Below are 21,708 nucleotides of genomic sequence, written 5' to 3'. Positions count from 1 at the left end.
AAAAAAAGTCTTCTTCATCCCAACCGGAGAATATTAATGCTATATAATGGATCCAACATAGTACCTTTTAACTGCATTTGTATTGACAATTGTTTCAGGTACATTTTCTTTGATGTGTCCCAAGTACAACGCACTCTTTTGGCAGTACTCTTGTTGTAATGTATGGACCTTTCCAATTCTGGAACTAATTTTCCTTCAGTTGTTCCAACTCTTTGTTTTATTTCCTTAAAATTTATCTTCATTGCGATCTAGTCCTTGATTCATTATTTTGAGGTCTGACAACTTTCAGGATCTGGGCATGAAGTCCGCAAGCATGTCATGTTATTGAAATCTGCATTTAACAGAACTAAAAAGAGAATAAGAAAGAAAAATGACAAGATTAAGAAAAAAGATATTCCTGGAAAATGAAATATTAATTTCATTTGATTTTTTGATTTTTGATTTTTTTTTTTCAATTTTTGAAGATAGAAGAGTTTGCATCAGAAAGTAAGACAATAAGGTAAAACATCCGGATCACACCCTGAGATAATCTGGACGCAGAAAGGATAGCAAGGCTGGCTACCGAGACTCCCGTATGATGGGGAACTTTCAGGCTTGGCGACCGTTTTTTGGCTTTTCTTCTCTCTCGGCAATGGCTGCAATGGCCTTCAGTGCCGGATCAAATTCCTTATCTTTACAAATCATTCTGACTATTGGCCCGCTATTGTGTGCGGGTAACAGATTGTTCATCACATCAAGAGCTTCTTCATCCTGAAAAACAATTCTTTCAGTTTCAATCAAATGTTGAACTACCCTTCTGAGGGTCCAACAGTCCTCTGTACTGTGTCCTACTGCTCCAGAGTGGTATTCACATCTAGCATCAGCTCGGTGCGAGGGGGACTCGGGGTTCGTCCTGTTCGGGGCCACTGGCTGCAATAGATCTAGCCTGATTAGATTTTGGAACAAGCTTGAATATGATTAACCAATAGGGGTGAACTGGTTCTTTCTGAAAGTGTCTCTTGGGCGAGGATTGTATTGGAGATCATTTGGTTGAGGATTATATGGAGCTTGGTAAGGATGCACATTTCTGGGAGGTAGAGCTCGGTTTTGTGTATAATATTATGGCTGCGTGTAAGATTGCCCGCTCATCACCGCATAGGGAGGCAGTGCCATGGAATAAGCATCATCTTGAAGGGGATAATAGTGTGGTGGGACCATAGGAAGCACATATGACTGGCTGAATGACCTGCGGCCCCCCCTCGAGCTTGAAACCATCATGGCTCCCTCCTCAATCCCATTTCTATTCGTCAAACCATCTGAACCATTTGAACAACTGGTGATGTGGCTTCAAAAGTAACATGACTCAAGATTTGGCCTGTTTTTAGACCGTTTTCAACCATTTCCCCAATTTTGATAGCCTTAGCGAGCGACTTACCCGCATCAGACATCATGTTCTGAAAGTAGTCAGCCTCTTGGGCCTGTAGAAAGACCGTGACCATTTCAACTTTATCCATCGGAGGCTTTACCCTCGTAGCTTGCTCACACCATTTGACAGCATACTCACGGAAGCTTTCCGCAGTTTTCTTTTTCAAATTGGACAAAGTATTTCTGTCGGGAGCGATGTCCACATTGTACTGAAACTGGTGGACAAAATCTCGAGCCATATTGTCCCACACATGCCAATGAGTAATTTCTCTATCCGTATACCACTCAAAAGCGATTCCGATGAGGCTTTCCCCAAAATAGGCCATTAGTAGCTCCTCTTTTCCACCAGCACCCCTCAATTGGTCACAGTATCATTTTAGATGAGCGATCGGGTCTCCATGCCCGTCGTACTTTTCAATTTTTGGCATCTTGAAGCCAAATGGCAAGTGGACATGGGGAAACATATAGAGGTCAAAGTATGAGACACTCTTCTGGCTACTCAGGCCTTGCATGTTTTTCAGGCTTTGTTCCAGGCTCTTTATCTTCCGAGCTATTTCCCCTTGTTCGGGATTTTTAACAACCTTTTCTTGCTCCACTGAGAGATCATATTGCGGAGGTTGAGTGAAAGAATATGGGGTCACATATGCTATTTCTGACTGAAGCTGTGGACCCTGAAATGTGAACATTGGAGGCGGTGCCCTTGAAGCCGGTGCCTGGGGACGAACGACAGAAGGCATGCCAGGATCATTGGAGGGCATTGGAGGGTGCCCGTATGGAATGCGCGGGCTTGACATAGGGGCGTTGGTAACCTCGCCTGACATGGGGATCAACTGAGGGAACCTAGGGTTTGCACTTGGCGGTTCCTTACCATTAGACCAGGCGTCCCACAATTCCAGTATGCGGAGGCGCAACATCTTATTCTCTTCAACAACTGCTGATTCTAGCTGCAGAATAGTCGATGCTGGGCTATCCTCGGGACCGATTATTGGTCGATTGCTTGCGGAGGCCATTTGTGCCTTTGGATTTTGTGAAGGAGGGGAGACTAGACTGCCAACAAAACCAACCACCAAAACCTGGCTAGTTTGCACATCCAACAACCTTGTTAGTTTTGAAACATTTAACATACAGAAAATCGCACGTTGGGATGCAATGCACCTAATAGTTAAACGCTTCTACCGTGTGTTTGAACGGCTGCATATTTCATCCCGGCCTTGACTAGCCCTTTTCACTCTATACCTCTTTCTTCATTTCTGCATCTCTTTAATCACTCTTGATTTTTTTCATCTTTTGCCATTTTTTTATTTTTTGGCGCTCTCTTTTTCTCTTTTGTTTGTCACTCTTTATTTCGTGTCGCTCTTTTTTCCACTCCTTTTCTTTCTTTTTCGCTCAATTTTTCAATTTATTTTATCACTCAACTAAATTTATGGCTATGATCGAATCCGATAAGAATTGCCTACGTATCATGACTCCGCATGAATCAGATCTTGTGTAATTCGGGAAGATTGAGAATGGAGTAAATAAGCTAACTCTTTTTTTTGGAATTGTTGAAAGAAATGCTTTAAAAGAAGAAAGGAAATATACTCTTTTTTTTTTAATTTTTTGATTCTGATTTTTTTTGAAAGAAATACTTCTAAAAATTCATTTGCTTTTGATTTGAACTTTGGCATTTTAAAAGTAAAAAGAAAATATTTTTGTTTTATTTTTCATTTGTTTTCTCTTTTTCTAAAGAAGAAAGAAAATATTTTTGGATTTTGGATGTTGCCTCTTAATTTTTGAAAGAGGGACTTTTAAGAAAATGTTTTGGATTTCTGAATTTTTATTTATTTACGAAAGAACTTCTAAAGAAAAGCAAAAATATTTTTGGAATTTTATTTCTCAATTTTTATGGACATTTACAAAAGAAAGACTTCTAAAGAAGAAAAGAATATTTTTGGATTTTTGTTTCTGATTTTTTATTTTTGGGAAAAATATTTCAAAATGAAGGAAGCCCGTATTTTGGACCTTGATTTTTTTCATTATTTCAATTTTCTGTATGAAAGATTTCGAAAAGAAAGAAACTACTCTTTTTTTGAGTTTAAAGAAAAACTTTTTTTTTTTGCATTTTCTAAGGAAAGATTTCTAAAGAAGGAACTAAAGGAAAATATTTTTGGATTTTTTTAAAATTGGGGTCGGAACCGATGAGGTTTGCCTACATATCTCACATCCGGCGAGAATCAGACCCGCGTAGTTCGGTTAGTTTTGACGGAACAGGGAAACATGACATTTGAAAATTTTGGCTCATTTTGAAATGACTTTTCTTTTTCCAGAATTTCGGCATAGTTTCAGAATTTTCTAAATACCTACCTCTCACTCTTTCTTTTTTTTTGATTTTCTTTCCCTATTCTAGAAGCCGGTCAACATGCAAGTCGAAACAAACAGATGCGCAAGTAGCACGTAAGATGCATTAGGATGGTCTTTTTTAATTTGGGTACACCTGTCCTAGACGGACCCAACCCCTGTGTTGAGTCCCCAAAGTCAGATGCACGTGATGCAAACAAACATTCCTACTAGGGATCCGGCATGAGGCTTTGTTATACTAGGTTTAAAAATCTAGGTGTATTGTTCTAGACTTGGCTTACCCGAGCGGACAGCTCGAGCCCGCAGGGAGGGGGGAGGGCGGCGTACCGGGAATACAGAAGCTTCACCGGCTTTACAACTTATCCGAACCTCGTTCTAAAATTAGGATATGACTCTAACAGAAAAGAAGTCACACGAAGTGCACACTTCCCAGATGATTTAGAAGACTCAGGGAGAAGAGGGTTTTGTAATAGTTTTATATGCAATTCAAGCAATATCAAAGCGGTAAAAAGCAATATTTAGCACATTAGGCTCAAACACATAAAATCAGATAATAAATAAAACCTGACTATAATGGTTATCCTAAGCTCGAATTCTTGAACCCTGAACCGAAGTTCTGAGTTTGGATCCCCAGCAGAGTCGCCAGAGCTATCACACCTCTTTTTTACACACCCGAATGTAGTATAAGAGAGTTTTTCCAATTTAAGTGACATTATTCGAAATGAGATTATTTTATTTAATTTTTCAGAGTCGCCACTTGGAATTTTTAATTGGTGTCCCAAGTCACCGGTTTATTTTTAAAACCCAAATCGAGGAAATTCAACTTTCCTTTTGAAGTCTGCGAACCAGAAATTCTAAGTAAGGAATTTTTTTAACCCGGGAGAAGGTGTTAGGCATTCCCGGATTCTGTGATTCTAGCACGGTCGCTTAAACTATTAAAATTAGCATATTATCCGATTTATTACATGTTTTAACCTAAGTTTTATTTTTAGCTTATTAAACAGCTTTTAATTATTTTTGGAAGATTCAGCGTTATTTAAAACATGCCTTGAACCACGTCACATGAAATGCACCCGCGATTCGCGACACATTCTATTTAACATTGTTAAGAATTGAAATTGGGTCACATGAAATGAACACCCGAAATTAATAATTAAAGAAAATCAGTTTAAAGAACGCGCCTAGAGAAACTACGAAAGTTCAAATTAATAACAAAGTTTGCGAGGGCCATGGAAATTCAATTGATGGAACGCCCCGATTTTAAAAAAGAGTTAGTATTAATTACATGAGGGTCATGGGTGATTTAATGAAAATGGCACACATCAAATTTTCTATAAAAAGCTATCTAGTTTTATGAGGGCTATAAAAAACTTGGGTTGCTCGAACCCAAGTTTTATTCTTTCCCCACAAACGAGATTAAAATACGATCTCATTTATTAATTAGTCCTACTTAAGTAAAATAACTATTAAAATAAGACTGACCGTTAAAATAAACTATTTTTTTGGTATTTTTCAAGATTAAAAATGATTACAAAACATTAATGGAACAATTCTTGTAATTTTCATTTTTCTTGTAATAAAATAAAGTAAAAAAGTAAAAATTAGTTAAAATAGCTATATTAGGCCTAAATTAAATATTTATATGCTAAAATATGAAAAATCTTAGTGAGGTTCAAAAATCACATGTCTACCGTCATGATTCCCGAAAGATACTAGAAGAGCTGAAACTCTTTACAAGATAAGGATATATGTGAGTTCAACAAATATTAGTGTTTCTTTTCTTGTCAATGGTAGAGTGGTTTATATATGTGTGCATAAGACAAAATTAAAGGGTGACACTAAAAATCAACTTACTATTTTGATAAGTCCTTGAGAGAAATAAATATAGTTTAATCATGTGAAACGATTATCAGTGGAGAATTTTACGATTATTTGTTAGGCTGATTAATTGTTACAAACAACTTTAGAATTTCCAAATTACATGATTTCTTTTGGTAGAGCAAGTTATCAATCAAAAGATCATTGCATTTGTTATATTCCTAGCTTATTGGAATTGGTCAATTTCTTGTTCTATTTTAACTGTTCCACACCCCCACCCCCAACTTTTTTTTTTCTTTTTCTTTTGCAAGTCAATTACCTCAGTTGACAATTTATACATTGAAAATCTTGAATGAGCCAATCTACCCTAGTTCTTTTTAATTTTTAGATAAACACTCCCAAAAAGGGATAATTTTTGTTCTTTTGAAATGGCTATTTCTCTGTTTCTTCGATTAGATGCACCACGATCTTTCTTTTTTTCGTTAAAAAAAGAATAATTTTAATAATAAAATAGTGTTTTAGCGCCTTTCGGCTAGTCAAATGCGAAAACCCTACCAAGAATCTTACAATTCTGTTTCCCACCACATCAGCTCGCTGGGTCTCCCGCCATTGAAGGGTGTCTGTCAGTCTACCAGCCATCAACATGGAGCTTGGAACTAGTTTTTTCAAAGCTACAAATGTTAACCAAACGCTGTCTTCTTACGTTGTTCCCAGCAGCCAAGAGCCAACAGTTTATTAATGTTTCAAGTCCTTCCCTCTATCGCGCTAAAGTTTCGCTCCCCACTAGGAAAGACTGCTAGTGTAGGGCAGCCATTACAGGGAATATTAGTTCCTTAGAAATTTCAGAAAAGGTAACCTTTTTTCCTTCTTTGTTATGACATAATTGGATGAAAGAATTCCAATTTCAAATTCAGCAACTTTTCTTAACTTTTTATGATTTTGATGTTAGTAATATGTATTTTGCAATAAAGGGGAACTCTTGATATTAGTAACATTTGAGTATTTTTTTTCTTTTTTTTTTGCCCGCACGGCGCACCCCCTTTAATGATAAGAAGAAATTGTAATGCTGGTGGAATTATGTAAGGACAAGTTTTAAGAATTAGCTCGCATGCTTGTCATAAACGTCAAAGTTCACATTTTTATCTAGTACTACCATTTTTCAAAATGTTTTTATCTATTTTGCCGATATTTGCTACTTAAATACCTCAGGATTTATCCAAATTCACAACCTACTGACATTCTTGTTGCGAAGATAAGATTCTATTGTAGCTTGCTTCTTAACTTATAAAGTTCTAAGCTGCAAGAAGATGAACAATTTCAGATGCTTTCATGTAAACATTTTGCTACGCTCTTGTTATCTTCATGCTTTATGGAAATTGATAATGTAAGAGTTGTTATCATTTACTGGAGTTAGGCACTGCACAAACAAGAAGAGATATACTAGTGTACTGCAGAACCTATATATGAAGCATAAAATTGCTACGATAGTGTAGATGACTTTCGAAAAACGTTTCTCTAGCTGATTGGTTTTTGTAATATCATGAATATGAAGTAAATGCAATGAATAACACTAAGATCACCTTCTTTTTTGTTGGTTTATGGAACCACCAGTTTCCATTTCTTGATGGACAAGTTGATAAAGTAGCTTTCTAATTTCTCAGGCCAAAAGGATGTCTTCAGATCTCTCTCATGATCTGGAACTCTCAAGTTTATCTGCTCTGTGCCCATTGGATGGTCGTTATTGGGGTAAAGTCAAGGAATTAGCTCCATATATGAGCGAATACGGCTTAATTCGATTCAGAGTTTTGGTTGAGGTATTGATATTTCATTGTTCTTATCTATTTAGTAGTCTAGTTTAATTGCAAGACCATAGGCTTAATCACTCGGTTTAACGCTGCTGTCTCTGATTTTTGGCAATTTACTCTGCTACTGTTGCATTTCTGAAAAAACTGATTTTGGTGTTGCATAGCGGGGAGGGGAAGAAAGGATTTGCCTATGCCATCTCTAATGCCTGAAACAAATCTTTTCTTTCTTAGGAATTCGGTTCCTAGATTTTAATTCAATAAGCTAGATTTTAGCAAAATATTTTCAGCTAATACAAAGTGCTTTTGGTTCCACATGCTGCTTTTTGTGAGTTAATGTTGTGTAGAGCAATGCAATACAAAGTTTTTGCAAGAGAAGGAGGATGTAAAGTCTATTTCGTACAATCTTGCAAAGAGCACTTGCCATAGTTCTAACAGTATTAGACTCTACTCTGTAAAGCAACACTATTTAAAAAGGTATTCAGAATTTCAGATTCTTTGAAGCGTAATACAGATTTATTGACAACTCAACTGTGGAAGCCCATATATGATGAATCTGAAATTATCTATTAGTTCACGTAATGGTACCTACAGAACTAATGTTATGTGAAGGTTGGTATTTGTTAATAGAAAGGTGTGATGATGCAGTAGAATGTCAGCAATAATCATGGCGATATCTTTTGCTCTATCGCCATGCATAATCTGTGAATTCTGTGACGAGGGGTCCATTAGTGTATTCCATTTTATAATTGAAGTTGTTTTGTCTGTTGCTTCTTACCTTTCATCCTTTTCCACATTGGTGGGAAACAGGAAAAGGAAAGTTTGACATTTAACTATCTGTCAGATTAAATGGTTGTTGAATCTTTCCCAAATCCCTCAAATCATTGAAGTTCCATGCTTTTCTGAAGGAGCTCAGTCTTTTCTGCAAAACTTGATTGATAAATTTAGCATGGACGACGCTTTGGAAGTTAAGAAAATTGAGAAAGTCACAAATCATGATGTGAAAGCGGTGGAGTATTTCCTGAAACAAAGATGCCAATCACATCCAGAGATAGTCAAGGTATATATAGGTTCTCTAGCACATGTTGTGTTATATTATAGTAAACTTCCATGCCATTCAATCAAGTAGGAAAAGAAGAACTAAAAAAGTACACATAATCTCTCTATCCCTGACCAACAACATGCATTTCTGCTTATTCTTCTTCTTGTCCGTTTTTTTGGTAGGTGCTTGAGTTTTTCCACTTTGCTTGTACATCTGAGGACATCAACAACCTTGCCCATGCACTGATGCTGAAAGAAGCTTTGAGCGAGGTCATCTTGCCCGTCATGGATGAACTAATTTCTGCTATCTGTAACGTGGCTACAACAAATTCTTCTGTCCCCATGCTTTCTCGCACCCATGGGCAGGTAGATTTCTGTGTGTGATTTCTCATTTGGGTTCATTTGGGAGCAGCTTTACAATAGTGCTGAAGTTTATTTCGGGAAAAAATGTCGTGCTTTCATGTATGAATACCATGGAGTGTAGTTTGCTTTGCACAATGGTTTTAGACAATTGTAATCTTCAAGAATTGCTATTATTTCTGCATTTGTAGCCAGCTTCACCCACAACACTCGGAAAGGAAATGGCAATTTTTGCTTACCCATTAAGTAGGGAAAGGCGGGATATCTCTCAAGTTGAGATGCTGGGGAAGTTTGCAGGTGCAGTTGGAAACTACAATGCTCACGTAGCTGCATATCCTGAAATAAAGTGGCCCCAAATTGCAGAGGAGCTTGTGGTGTCTCTTGGATCCCTACGTTCCACAGATATGCTATATTGAAAAAGTTGTGGTGATTCATCAAACAAGAAGCCATGCTACACATGGTTCTTTGTGGACTGCTGCTTAGTTCCAAAATTTTAGCTGATATATTATTCATTCACTAGGAAGGGAGAGGCCATTATTTCCTGTGAAACATATGTGCACATTAATTATTTCCTGTGAAACATATGTGCAAATTTTAGTTTGATAACATCTGAATAAAAACCCTTGAAGTGCAGATTGAGACTCCCGACTACATGGCAAAACTTTTTAATTCAATTATCCAGTTCAACAGCATTTTGATTGATTTTAATAGAGATGCATGGGGATATATATCCCTGGGTTACTTCAAACAGGTGAATGCCCACATATCTTTTGATATTGTTTTTTGTCTCTTACTTGATGAAGGAATTTACATTTTCCTATCTTAAGCAGATAACCAAAGCTGGGGAAATTGGGTCTTCAACAATGGCCCACAAAGTTAACCCCATTGACTTTGAAAATAGTGAAAGCAATCTCGGATTAGCCAATGGAGACCTATCCCATCTAAGCACTAAGCTACCTATTTCCCGCTGGCAGGTATATTTTCTCCTCTCGCTCTATCTGTATCACCTTTCTCCATAATTCTGCTAAATTCGTTTGGTATCACGTGTACTCGGGATTAAGCTGATTTGATGGTTTCGTTCTATAAGAGGTAGTTCAGCTAGAGAAATACAATTGTTTTTTCCTGTGTTTGTGGGTTCTATTGCTGTTGCTGCCTCTACGCTTGCTTCTTATGTCTCATATTCTTATCTCTTGGTGTGCTTGCTATTTGCAGCGGGACTTAACAGATTCAACTGTTCTGAGAAATATGGGAGTAGGGCTAGGACATTCTCTTCTTGCTTACAAAAGTGCATTGCAAGGAATTGCAAAGCTTCAGGTGAAAAAATGCAAATTGAAGTGCTAATTTATTTTCTGGTAACTGTACAAAAAGTCAAAAAAAAAAAGATTTTGCATCTAATCTTCTGCCTGCAACTGGGTTTATCTAGCAATCATGGTGTTACAGAGCTCATTTGTTGACCCTCTCTTTTTCTTCCTATGCATTTATTAGAGAGATCAGCATAGACATTTTCACGTATTAGTAAACACATACACCTTCTGGATTGCTTCGGGGGGTTGCCGTTGGGGCTGGCGATCATTGATCTATATATGGATTTGGGTAGCCAAGTGCTATTAATTGTATTTACTGTTTTGTCACTGATGTTGAATAAATATTGGATGCATTTCTCAGAGACATTAATATAGTTTTCACATTCACAAGATATTAGTTAGTTTTAAATTGATTACATTTTTGTATGCAATGACTAACTTGTTCAGTTTTACATAGGTTAATGAAGCTGCCCTGGCTGAAGACTTAAATAACTCATGGGAGGTCCTTGCTGAACCAATACAAACAGTATGTAACTTAAGCTTTCTTCTTTTTTTTTTGTGTCGATGAAGTCCTGTTTTATATCACAAGTTGGTACGAGTCATTCTGAAAGGTATGTCAGTTATATCAAGATTCCTGAGTATCCCAAAAAGATTCCAGAATAATAGAATGCGTCTTTAGGCATAATAGAAAATTTTTGTTTCTTTTTTCCCCTGCCCCAAAAGCTTTCTCTTTTTCATTGAACCCCTCCAAAAAAATCTGAACTTGCAAAATTTGGAGAACCTTGTTAAGCTTACTATGTTCATTTATGCTTGGTCTTTTAGGTGATGCGCAGGTATGGTGTGCCAGAGCCGTATGAGAAACTGAAGGAATTAACCCGAGGGAGAGCAGTGACACATACCAATTGATGCAAAGACAGCTCTCTTGAACTTGACACCTCATACTTACATTGGAGTAGCTCCTGATTTGGCAAAGAACATAAACAAAGCGATAAATATGGTTAACAGGAAATAAAAGTCGGATACTTCTGTAGTAAAATTTTTTGATTTGCTTGGAATGCCCATTGAAGCATATGAATGAGCAGATGTGGTATCATGTTGGATGTCATAGAGATGAGTAAATCAGCACAACATTTTGTCAATCATGGGAGCTTATCAATCTGGATATGAGAATGCATCATAATCTTGAAAACCCAACTGGATCGGTAACTAGTTCTTTACATTAATACGAATTATCTGTTCTACTATTTGCCTCCCAATCTATGTTATTTGACCATGTGAAAGGGACTGTCTATATCAGATTGTGATTTAGGTTTTGATGCAGAGTTTCTAGTGTAAAGAATTTATGGAAGAAATGTTGAAAGACTCGTGATGTATTATTTATATTACATGCAAGTGATCCTGGCTATTTGCTTCCGCTGTTTATAGATGTATTCCATCAGCACAACATGTGAGCGTTGTCTAAGGAGCGACCACATTCAATTCTTCACCTCAGAGCAGAGTCCCTGCTCGGACTGGAAGTAAATTATCCAGAAAGTCTTCTAGCGATTGCTTCATAAAATCAATAAATCAAAGTATGAAGTAATATTATTCTGAACTTAGAGGAAACAATTGGCTTGTTCCTTTATCTTGACTTCTCGAGCTAACAAGAACAGAAATCTCTGAAGAATTCTTCCTAATGACTGCCCAAAAGTAAATAAGGTGCCTGATGGATCAGGTTTTGGGTTGTAGTGTTTTACAAAGATAAATGATCGGGTTAGATTGTTCCTGGAAAACCAAAATATTTCGGCAGTGGTGGACATAGTTTGGGCAAACCCGAAATTCATACCTAAATCTGAATTTTTCGATTTGGATTTCGGATTTAATTTTTAATTTTTTGAATTTCGGATTGGATTTTAGATTTGGTACTTCAAATTTTTGGATATCCGAAAATCCAATTTTTTTATATTCCATTATTTATATGTCAATAGTAACAAGTCCAATACCCTGCCATTAGACATAATCTCATATATTCAATAATAATTACTAAGTTACTATCAAAATACTTTTTGTTTGGACATGATTTTACCATTGCTACTTCTTATCGACCTTACTAATTCTTTATTGTATTTCCTTGATGATGATTTTATTACTGGAATAGTTTATTTGGATGATTGCGGTAAGAATGAGGGAGGAACTTTTTAAGCAATTTAACATGAATACTTCATTTGGATGTTCATTATCATAAGAAGAAGAAACATCTCAACTTATAACATTAAAACCAAAAATCTAAAATATCCAAATCGATTAATCCGAATCCGAATTTATTTGGATTGGATTTGGATTGTCATTTCACTCCGAAAATCAAAAATTTAAACCGAAATTTCATATTCAATCCAAACTGCCCGACCACCCACCCCTATATTTTGGTGTTAGAAATTAAACTGAATTTTAATAGGTTAATTTATAAAATTGGTGTTGCAATCCAATGCTAGAGGCTAGAAAGGCACATCGTAAAGCAATCTATTCCCTCGGGTCATCAAGGTGATCAGTACACCACCACCAGATACTCTCATACTTAAGATTGTTTTTCTTGATACTATTATTTCTAATTATCTTTACATTCTCCATGTCCTAAACAACCAGATACTTTAACTATTCCCGCATTCTGTTAATTCTTATCTTTCTGAGTTCTTGGAATTGAGCCACCAAGAGGTATATATATCGGTTACCAAAATGAATCGTTTCTGCTCTAAATGTTTGACTAAAAAGTATTAAGTCTTTTTATAAACTAATTAAATAGGAAGATTTGAGGTAAATTCTAGCCAAAGACAATTCATCCTAGATCTAAGATAGAGGATAAGAACAAGCAAGCATAGCTGAACATAAAATTTAACCATAGCCATAACTGAATCCCGTAATATAAAAAGAGGATGGTGATTTACACAATATTGAATAATAATGAAGAATACATAGATAAAAATGGTCATCGATCTTTTACAAGGTTGACTCACATACATTTAATATGATGAGACTAACGTTGTATATTGAAGATCTGAGCTTCCTTACTTCTTTCTCTTTAGCGAGGAGAAAGAGATGAAGATCCTTCTTCTCTGAAAATATGTCTCTGTCTGAGTTTATTTCTTGTCCCCTTTCTTCTTCTTCTTACTTAGTTTATATACCAGGTATCCTCATTTACCCAACGGTCATTAGCCATAGTACCTAAACCATTTGACTATATTACTGGTTGACCCTCTTAAATGCCGTAACATCCAATTTGATGTTCAAGCATTCTGGTTACATGACCTCGGTTGTGGCTGAGGTCCATGTCGTTACAGCGTTGTATGAATACCACTTCGGCCCAAGTGATTTTTTGTCGTTCCTCTTCACGCGGATTCTCGTCTGGTCAGATTTCGATCCATACAGTAAGAGCGTAGGTATTAACTGTTAAATTGTCGTTCTAAATAGTATCAACACTTCTCCTCCAACTCCAAGTGGTATTTATGTAAAGATGGGTTCAGAATTTAAACTTTATGAATCCAAGGTCGAAATTATTTAGTGAATTTAACACATAAACAGAAAAAGCAAATTTACTGGGTTCATATACTGTGAGCTAGATCTGCCCCTAATTAATGCCAAGATAAAAGGAGGGCGAGGGGGAGGAAACCAATAAGTGGTCTTAATTAAATGTAATAACTAAATATGGACCTTTCTGATCTAGAGACAGCTGGAACAGTGCGATGGTTATTAAATGTTTAGAGTAGTTCATCCCAGATACTTTGTGCATGAAGTGTTGCCTAAGAGGCTTACGAAAAGAAACACCGACTGCCATTTAAGTCATATACCTAAATGGCCAGCGTGAGCAGTGGGGATGTACAGACACGTCGGGTTCATTTGAACCTAGTGTTTTTGACACTATGTTAAAAAATATATATATGTGAAAATACTAAAATATTAACAAATATTAAAACCCGAACTCATAATTTTAAAAGTGTATATAAGTTCAATTAGCATGCAATGGTGGCAGTGGCACACTCACACTCAGAAGTAGATAGAGAATTTTAATTTGATGTGTTCAACCGTCTGGTTCTTAGAACTAAACAGTGGCACACTCACACTCAGAGGCATGCAACCATGCTTCAATATCCGCTTGGAGTACTTCAAGTCTTCAACTGTAATTAATGAAAACCATTTTAATACGTACATATATCGTAAGCAAATTAAAGTGCGGTGTGTTTGACTCAAAAAATGTTAAGACCTTTTGAACAAATCAATCGAAGATGAAGGGGTAAATCTTAGCTGAAGATAATAATCTCTAGGATGAATCAGTAGATAAAGAGAAGATGGTTGTTGAGTTTCTTTTCATTCAAGAATAGTAAGTTTCCCAGAGTATCGATGCCTTATTACAAGGATTTTTGTCCCCCTTATTTACTAGAGAGAAACTCTTCTAAATTGTAAGAAACAAAATACACGGAATATTTGACGGAATATTCTTAATGTCCCCTAATGAGCTTACTCTACTGCAAGGGTCGTACAGTTTCTTCTTTTGCCCTAAGGTCGTCTCACTCGGGACGTCGACTCGAAGATACTCGGTCGTTTACCGTACTCGTTGTAGGCCGTGGTTGGTCAAATTTAGACCCATACAGTTAGTCTCTCCGCTCGTCGGGGTTGCGACCGGATGCGTCCTCGATGAGCGGACTTCATGCATTTTTTGGAGAAATTTGACCTGTCGAAACATTACGACATGGCCAACAGGAGACGTTTATCATGTTCAACAAAACACCGAGTGGTACACTTTACCAGGAAGTGATGTCAGCTTTACGTGCGTCATCATTACGCAGGTTTTCGAGGCAGGGATTGACGGCTTGGTGCTTCGATTCTTGCACTGCTTTGAGACCTTCCGCCTCGATTCTGGTGCCACCCAACCCTATAAATAGGTGAAGGATTTGATTTTCCGAAAAACTTTAGCCATTTCTCTCTTGATAACCTCTTTCACTCTTCCTCATTTGCTCTTATCCTTCTGTTTCTTCTTTCGTTCCTCACCTAAAGCTTCTTCTTCCTTCATCCTTTTGTGTTGATATTCCTTTGAACAATGTCAAGCCGAGGTCTCGTCGTTCTCGTGAAGAGGTTCCTGAAGCCACCCCATCGTCCACGGTGCCTCCTTCTGACGGCGGAGATATGGTGGTAGAATAGGGTGACAGCCCTCCTACGATGGAGGAGTTACTACCGAGACACCCCTTATCCCGGAATGACTTCCTCAAAGATCCCCCTTCTACCCCGAACCCCATTTTTTATGAGACTGAGCAGGTCTATATCGATGCCCTTCGCGTAAAGTATGGCATTCCTATTCATATAGAAATAGTTCCGGCGGGGAGAGATTACATGGACGTCTACAGACCTGGGTACTGCGCTTTCTATGAGTACCCTTTTATGATCGGCTATACTCTTCATCTCTTCCCCTTAGTGGAAGAATTTTGTAGATTCTACCAAGTTTGCCCAGCACAACTTTCGCCATATACGCTCAAGGTGCTTTTGCTATTGACCAAGTATGCAGGGTTGGCGGAATGTAGCGTTTCTGTTCACCACCTTTTGCACCTGTTCACGCGTGGCTTCCTCAGGGGTACCATGGTGCATTTGAGGCTTCGTGGTACGAAAGGGCTGGTGGTTGGGACAGATAACCGGGCAAGCCGCAAGTTTTGGCACAAATATTTCTTTGTCAAGGCCGAGCACGTCATTTCTGACTCCGCCAGATTCCCAGAATGGTGGAACGAGGCTCATAAGTGTCTTCACTCGTTTTGTTCCCCTTTCTTCAGTATTCAATATAAAGTTTATTTGCTTGTCGTTTTGCAACTATGGGCCGTCCGCCTCGCCCTATTGCGGATATCAGGGATTGGGTAGCCCATCTATTGCCTCATGGAGCAGAAACTCGAACTTGGCCCACCTTTGTGAAGCGTTACGGCCCTAAAGTTTCCTCTAGTAAATGTCTTACTTACTGCTTCGTTGGTCGTGCAACCTTATTTAATGGTACGACCCTTTGTGATGAAAAGTAGAGGAGCTTCCAGGCGAAGGGCGCCAGTCCCCGCCTTTCGACGAGCCGTTGCTACTACAGATATGCAGTTTGTCTTGAGTAAGTCTATTCAGGAGGGTTGTCCTCAACCTATTCAATTGGGAGATTCGTCTTGGGTCGTGGAGGCAAGGGAAGAGGCTTCTTCGATACCGGCCTCACATCCTTTGGATGAATCCTCTAACGGGGATGAGCCGTTGTCGAGGAAGAGAAGGAGGTTGGAGCTTGGGAAGGGCGTGGCTACGGATGTTGATAGAAGTAGGGCGTCCCGGACAACCCCTATGCCCATATACATGGCCGATGACATTTTGTCGGGGACATCTCCCCAAGTAGAAGGAGTTTGCCCAGGAGCTGGTTCAGTGCGCTCTATTGAGGGTGGTGCGTCATCCAACATTGGAGGGCATCGTGTTGAGGGTGGCGGCTCGGGTTCGGATATTGACCTAGAGGATGTTAATGATTTCGTGGGTCGCCATACCTTTGTGGAGGTTAGGATGGACGGATCTAACCGTCATGTAGCCATTCCGGGGACTACAACTTGCTGCTGAACAGCGAGTAAGTGGCGTCTACCCTAGCTCCTCTATGTGCCGCTCCTGAAAGCGAGATGCTTAGGGTGATGAGTGACGTGGAGTTGTCTCAAAAGGTCATTGGTATGGCCCTACAGGTAAGCGCCTTTCCTTCCGTTTTTGTCGTTGGGTTGGTGCAGTAACCGTCATTCTGTATTTTGTTTCTAACTTCTGCCCTTCCTTTTCTTGTTAGACCCTCGTCATGGAGGTTGAGAGAGAGCGTTGAGAGAGGAAAAGGATGGGCCTTTATGAGAAGATGTCGTCCAAATATCAGTAGTATCATGCTAAGCATCGGGCGATGGCCGACATTTATCATCAAGACCCCGAGTTCCAGTTGTTTCGCAAGGGGCTCAAATAGCGGGAGGACCAATTAGAGCGTAAGATTGAAGAGTTGAGGGAGCGGGATGAGGAGCTCATGAAAACTGTCGCTCATAATAGCGAGCTCGAGGCTTCCCTCAAAGTGAAGGACGACGAGCTTGAGTTGAGTAGGGGGTGATGGCCGAAAATACCGACTTGCAAGCAAAGGTGGCCGGTTTGACCGTTGAGCTGAATGCGAAAGCAACAGAGGTAGATGGGCTTAAGTGCGAGCTGAGTGTTGGTATTGATAAACTGGCAGCAACTATTTCTGAATCAGTATCTGATCATGCCCAACTATGCCTTATAAAAAGGACAATGCGGTCGTTGCAAATATAATCCGGTTTACAAGTCTGGAGTCGAATCCCACAAAGAACAAAGGCTTAGCTACAGTTGTTCACTATCACCAAGAAGACAAGCTTGAACAGTTCCTAACTTATAGATATTTAGATTCTTGTGTTTAACTAATTGATTAACAAATTAAAATAATAAATTAACAACTAAAGATACTAAGAGTTAGAGACAAGATTAAGGAGGTCTAGAGTTATGATTTCCCCAATTGTCGGAATCCTTCCCGCTATGTCTTCTATAATTTCGCCTAAGTATTCTCTACCGATCATGAGCACTCTTATTACCGTAAATCTCTCCCGAGTAATCACGACAATTTACTAGACGCACTCTCCCGAGCTACGCTAGCTGGCTTTTGATACAGCTCACTTCAGATCGCACCCAAGGCTTCGTTATCCCTAATCCCGCCTTTAAACCCTCGGTTATTGATCCCTCATATACTCTGGGAGTGGTGTTGTTCAACAATTACCTAAATATGCACTCTCTCCCGAGTTATGCATACTAAATAGGCACAGCTAATTGAGAGCTCTTCAATTAACTACAATAAGAACGTAGTTGAACAAATAGAGATTATACTACGGCTCAATTATATAAAAACATAACAAGAATTTATCCTACAAAAGGTTCTATCAAAACTCTAGATAACAAATTAGCTATTCATAATAGTATGTAAAACTACAATACTAAAAGTCATAACCAACAACGAAAAATAGGAAGAGGAAAGAAAAAACTTGTAGAAGAATTCCCAAGCCTTGCTCCTATTGTGTTTCTGCCTCCTTAGGTCAAACCTATGTCAAAAATATGTCCAATCCTTTTCTTGGCCGGCTTCCTTGGTTTAATATAGGGTTTAGGGCTTAAAATCCCGTGTTTTACACTTTTGTCCCTGAAATTTACGCATCCTGCCGTGGTTCCACCGCGGTCGCGTCGTAACCGCGGCCAAACACCCTCTCAGATTCTTCAGTTGTCCGCGACTGCCCTTTGTCGTGGTTCTGCCGCAGTCGCGGTTTTTGTCCCTGTTCCCTTTGGAATTTGGAAAAACGTAAAACATTAAAGTTGTAGCCCTTTGAGTTATATTTCCAACCATATATTGTGGAGCTCAAATGGAGTTCAGAGTAAAAAGTTATGTCTAGTTTAATAGACTATGCGCAATATGCCTTTTCGAGTTTTCGTTTTGTTGTTTTATCATCCGTTTGTCCCCGAACGCGATCCCGGCTTAATTCCTTGAGCTATTACTCAGACTTCAAAGCTCCAAACCACTTAAATTCATTACATAACATCTATATAGCTCGGAATCACACCTACAAGGCATAAAACACACAATTAGTGCAAAACACTAGCGATTAAAGCGCAAACTCAACTAAAGTGCAGTAAATTAGAGTGTAATAATCGACTAAAATACGTAATTATAGCCTATCATCAACACCCCACACGTAAACCATTGCTCGTCCTCGAGCAATCAAACTACACATTTTTTTTATAGACACGACCTTGTTAAACAATTCTCCTAACTCATCACACCAAGAGTATTTAAAATAGACTAAGCACAAAAGCGTAACATCTTCACCTCAAGATTTGACTCATAAGTACCACGCATTATTCACAATTCACCTACTTACTCTAACATAGAGGTCACTGACATTACCTTTCCTTCATGAATCAAGTGCCCTCACACAACAAAAGAGAGTAGTTCCACACAATAAAATTTAAGAACACTTAGGAACTCAAGATAGAAAGAATTCACTCACTCTCAGAAATAACATTCATATGCCACAAAAGATGCACCATAAGCTTGCCCGTAGTGTACTACTCTACTAATGGAGCTCATTCAATCAAGGATCAATTAGGACTTTATTTAGTTGTAATGTAGGCTACGGGACGGGTAGGATACATTTAGATATAAGAGTGACTACACCCTAAGCACTTTAATACATATATTTTAACATTCAAACCTCATACTTATGTCAAGCCAAACTCCACCTTCACATAAATATACATCAACTCCCAAATTATTTAAGCCCAATTATATCAAGAGTAACCACTATCAAAGAATATATTTTTTTTACAGCAATACAACTTTTTTTTCTTTTTCAATTCAAGAGACTCTTGCTTTTCAAATCAGTGCACCCTTTCTCCTTATTCCATTAGTTCCACTCAAAAGTCAAACCAACCACCCCACACTTTAACTTTTACAAAGTTCATAAACAATTCAAGTGCTCATGAGAGGTTACAATGGTTCAATAGATGGTTAATTCAAACAAATGGGTAAGGCTTGTAATGTGGTTGCCAAAGAAATAAGATTATAGGCTCAAAGGGGTTAACTACGATACATAACAATTAGGTGGGTAAAATATACATATCTAGCTCAACAAAGATATGCCTATATCACTTCCTAGACTGAATAAAACTACTATTTCACTTTGCAAACACACGGGGCATGTTCTAGGCATCAAATGCAATGCACAGAATATAACAAATCTTTACACACACATGACACATTACTCACTCAAGATTGGATCATCAAGACACTCTAGTCAAAGCAGTTAAGCAAAGTTAAGATCATACAATTTAAGGTACTTCTACAAGAGTCAAAAACTGAGCCTAAGCGTCACAACCAAAGTACTCACTATTCTCAAGGCATAACAAAGTCAAGAGATATTGCTTCACTTCAAAACACAACACAATGGCTCCTACTCCAAAAAAAACTAACTACACCCGGTTCAAATAAAACCCTTGGAAAAGAACCGTGGTTTAAAGAAAAACCAAGGGGGAATTATTACACTACCTAACAAAAGAAAATCTTTTTGTACTTTTTCTTTAGACTTAAATCCCTCAAGAAAATTGTCTAATAGATCCATCGTCGGGAAAAGTCCAATCTTTTCTATTTAAAAAAAAATTATTCAATTAAACTAACACAACTAAAATAGCATAGAAAGTCACCCAGACAATCTCCTCACCCCACACTTAAAATTGTGCATTGTCCCCAATGCACACCATACTAATAAGAGGGTAAAAGAAACTCCCTGGTAGGCCAAAGGTCGAAGCATTAACAGCTCATGAGGTACTCAGACTTCTCCCAAGCTTGGTCCTTTGTGTGGGTACCTCACACTTAGTTCCAACCATTTGGTTTGCTGTTGCATCCTTCCAATACCTTTGCTTTCCATGCTCCTAGAAAATAAAAAAATTGACACTACAAAAATAATACAATAAAAAAAAATAATACAAAAAATAAAAGAAAGCAGTAAAGCTGGGTTGCCTCCCAACAAGCGCTTGGTTTAACGTCGCGGCACGACGTGAATCACTTTCTGCCTCCACTTCGAACTTATGAATCGCACCCCAAGTTTTGCTTTAAGCTTATGATTATGCTCTTGGGGCGGTACAAATTCTTGCGAGCCAAAAATTAGATAGAGTCTTATACATTTTTTGGCTCTCAATCGAGGAGTGTCACCTTGCCTAGACGACCTTGAGAATTTCAAAATATAAGGCCCATCTACCTCTTCCTTGGACTCCTTTTTATGCTCGTAAAGATCCATTCCCATTTCACCGTCTGAAGATAATGTAGAGAAGTGTTTGGAACGAGGTCCAACACGCTCCAATACATGAACTTCAAGATTTTCGACCTCCTCAACACCCAAAACACTAGAGTCAACTAAATTTGTATCTTCAACGTCCCTGGTTGACTCTAGTATTACTTCTTCAACATTGGCATCCTCAAATTCTAGATGGTTAGAGTGTTGGGGTTCTACTTTGGACCCCTCCATTGACACCTCAATTTTCGTCTCTAATGCAAACTGCTCTTGGCTACTATTCATAATATTAACATATTGAGCATTAAAAGCTCCAACTAATTGACTCACTTGAGCCTCTAAGTTGTGAATAGTTTCATCTTGCCTTTCTACCTGCAGCTGTATTTTACTTTGTTGTTCTATAATGCACTTTAACATATCTTCGATCTTCTTTAGGTCAGCTTCCCTAGGTTCTTTGTTCCTGTTATCCTCACAAGAAAACGTAAAATCATCATAATAAGGGGTTGGGGGAAGACAAGAAATATAAGCACAACCATGAAAGTGACCATCTTGACCACCACACATATCACACATATTCCACACATAAGATAGAGTTGGTGCACAAAACTCGCTCTTGAGAATATTTTGATAATTTTGCTAAGGGTGGTTTTCATCACAATATGTATAAGGAGGATTAAAAGTAGAATTATCAACATCAAAACTTTCATTATTCCATGATGCCATGTTTTTTTTTTATTTTTAAATCAACAAGTAAAAGAAAAAATAAAAGAAAAAAAATCAAATACAAAAAAATAAAAATAAAAGTTCAAATTT

General features: G+C 38.1%; 1 pseudogene; it reads left to right on the top strand.

Annotated features, from left to right (window-relative positions):
• The first annotated feature begins 5,762 nt into the window (after positions 1-5,762).
• LOC104242898 (uncharacterized) lies at positions 5,763-11,479 on the top strand (annotated as a pseudogene).
• Positions 11,480-21,708: the final 10,229 nt, after the last annotated feature.

Source organism: Nicotiana sylvestris, chromosome 6, assembly GCF_000393655.2.
Source record: "Nicotiana sylvestris chromosome 6, ASM39365v2, whole genome shotgun sequence".
Lineage (NCBI taxonomy): Eukaryota > Viridiplantae > Streptophyta > Magnoliopsida > Solanales > Solanaceae > Nicotiana > Nicotiana sylvestris.
The sequence above is the reverse complement of the archived record's forward strand: the minus strand, read 5'-3'. Positions and strand labels throughout refer to the sequence as shown.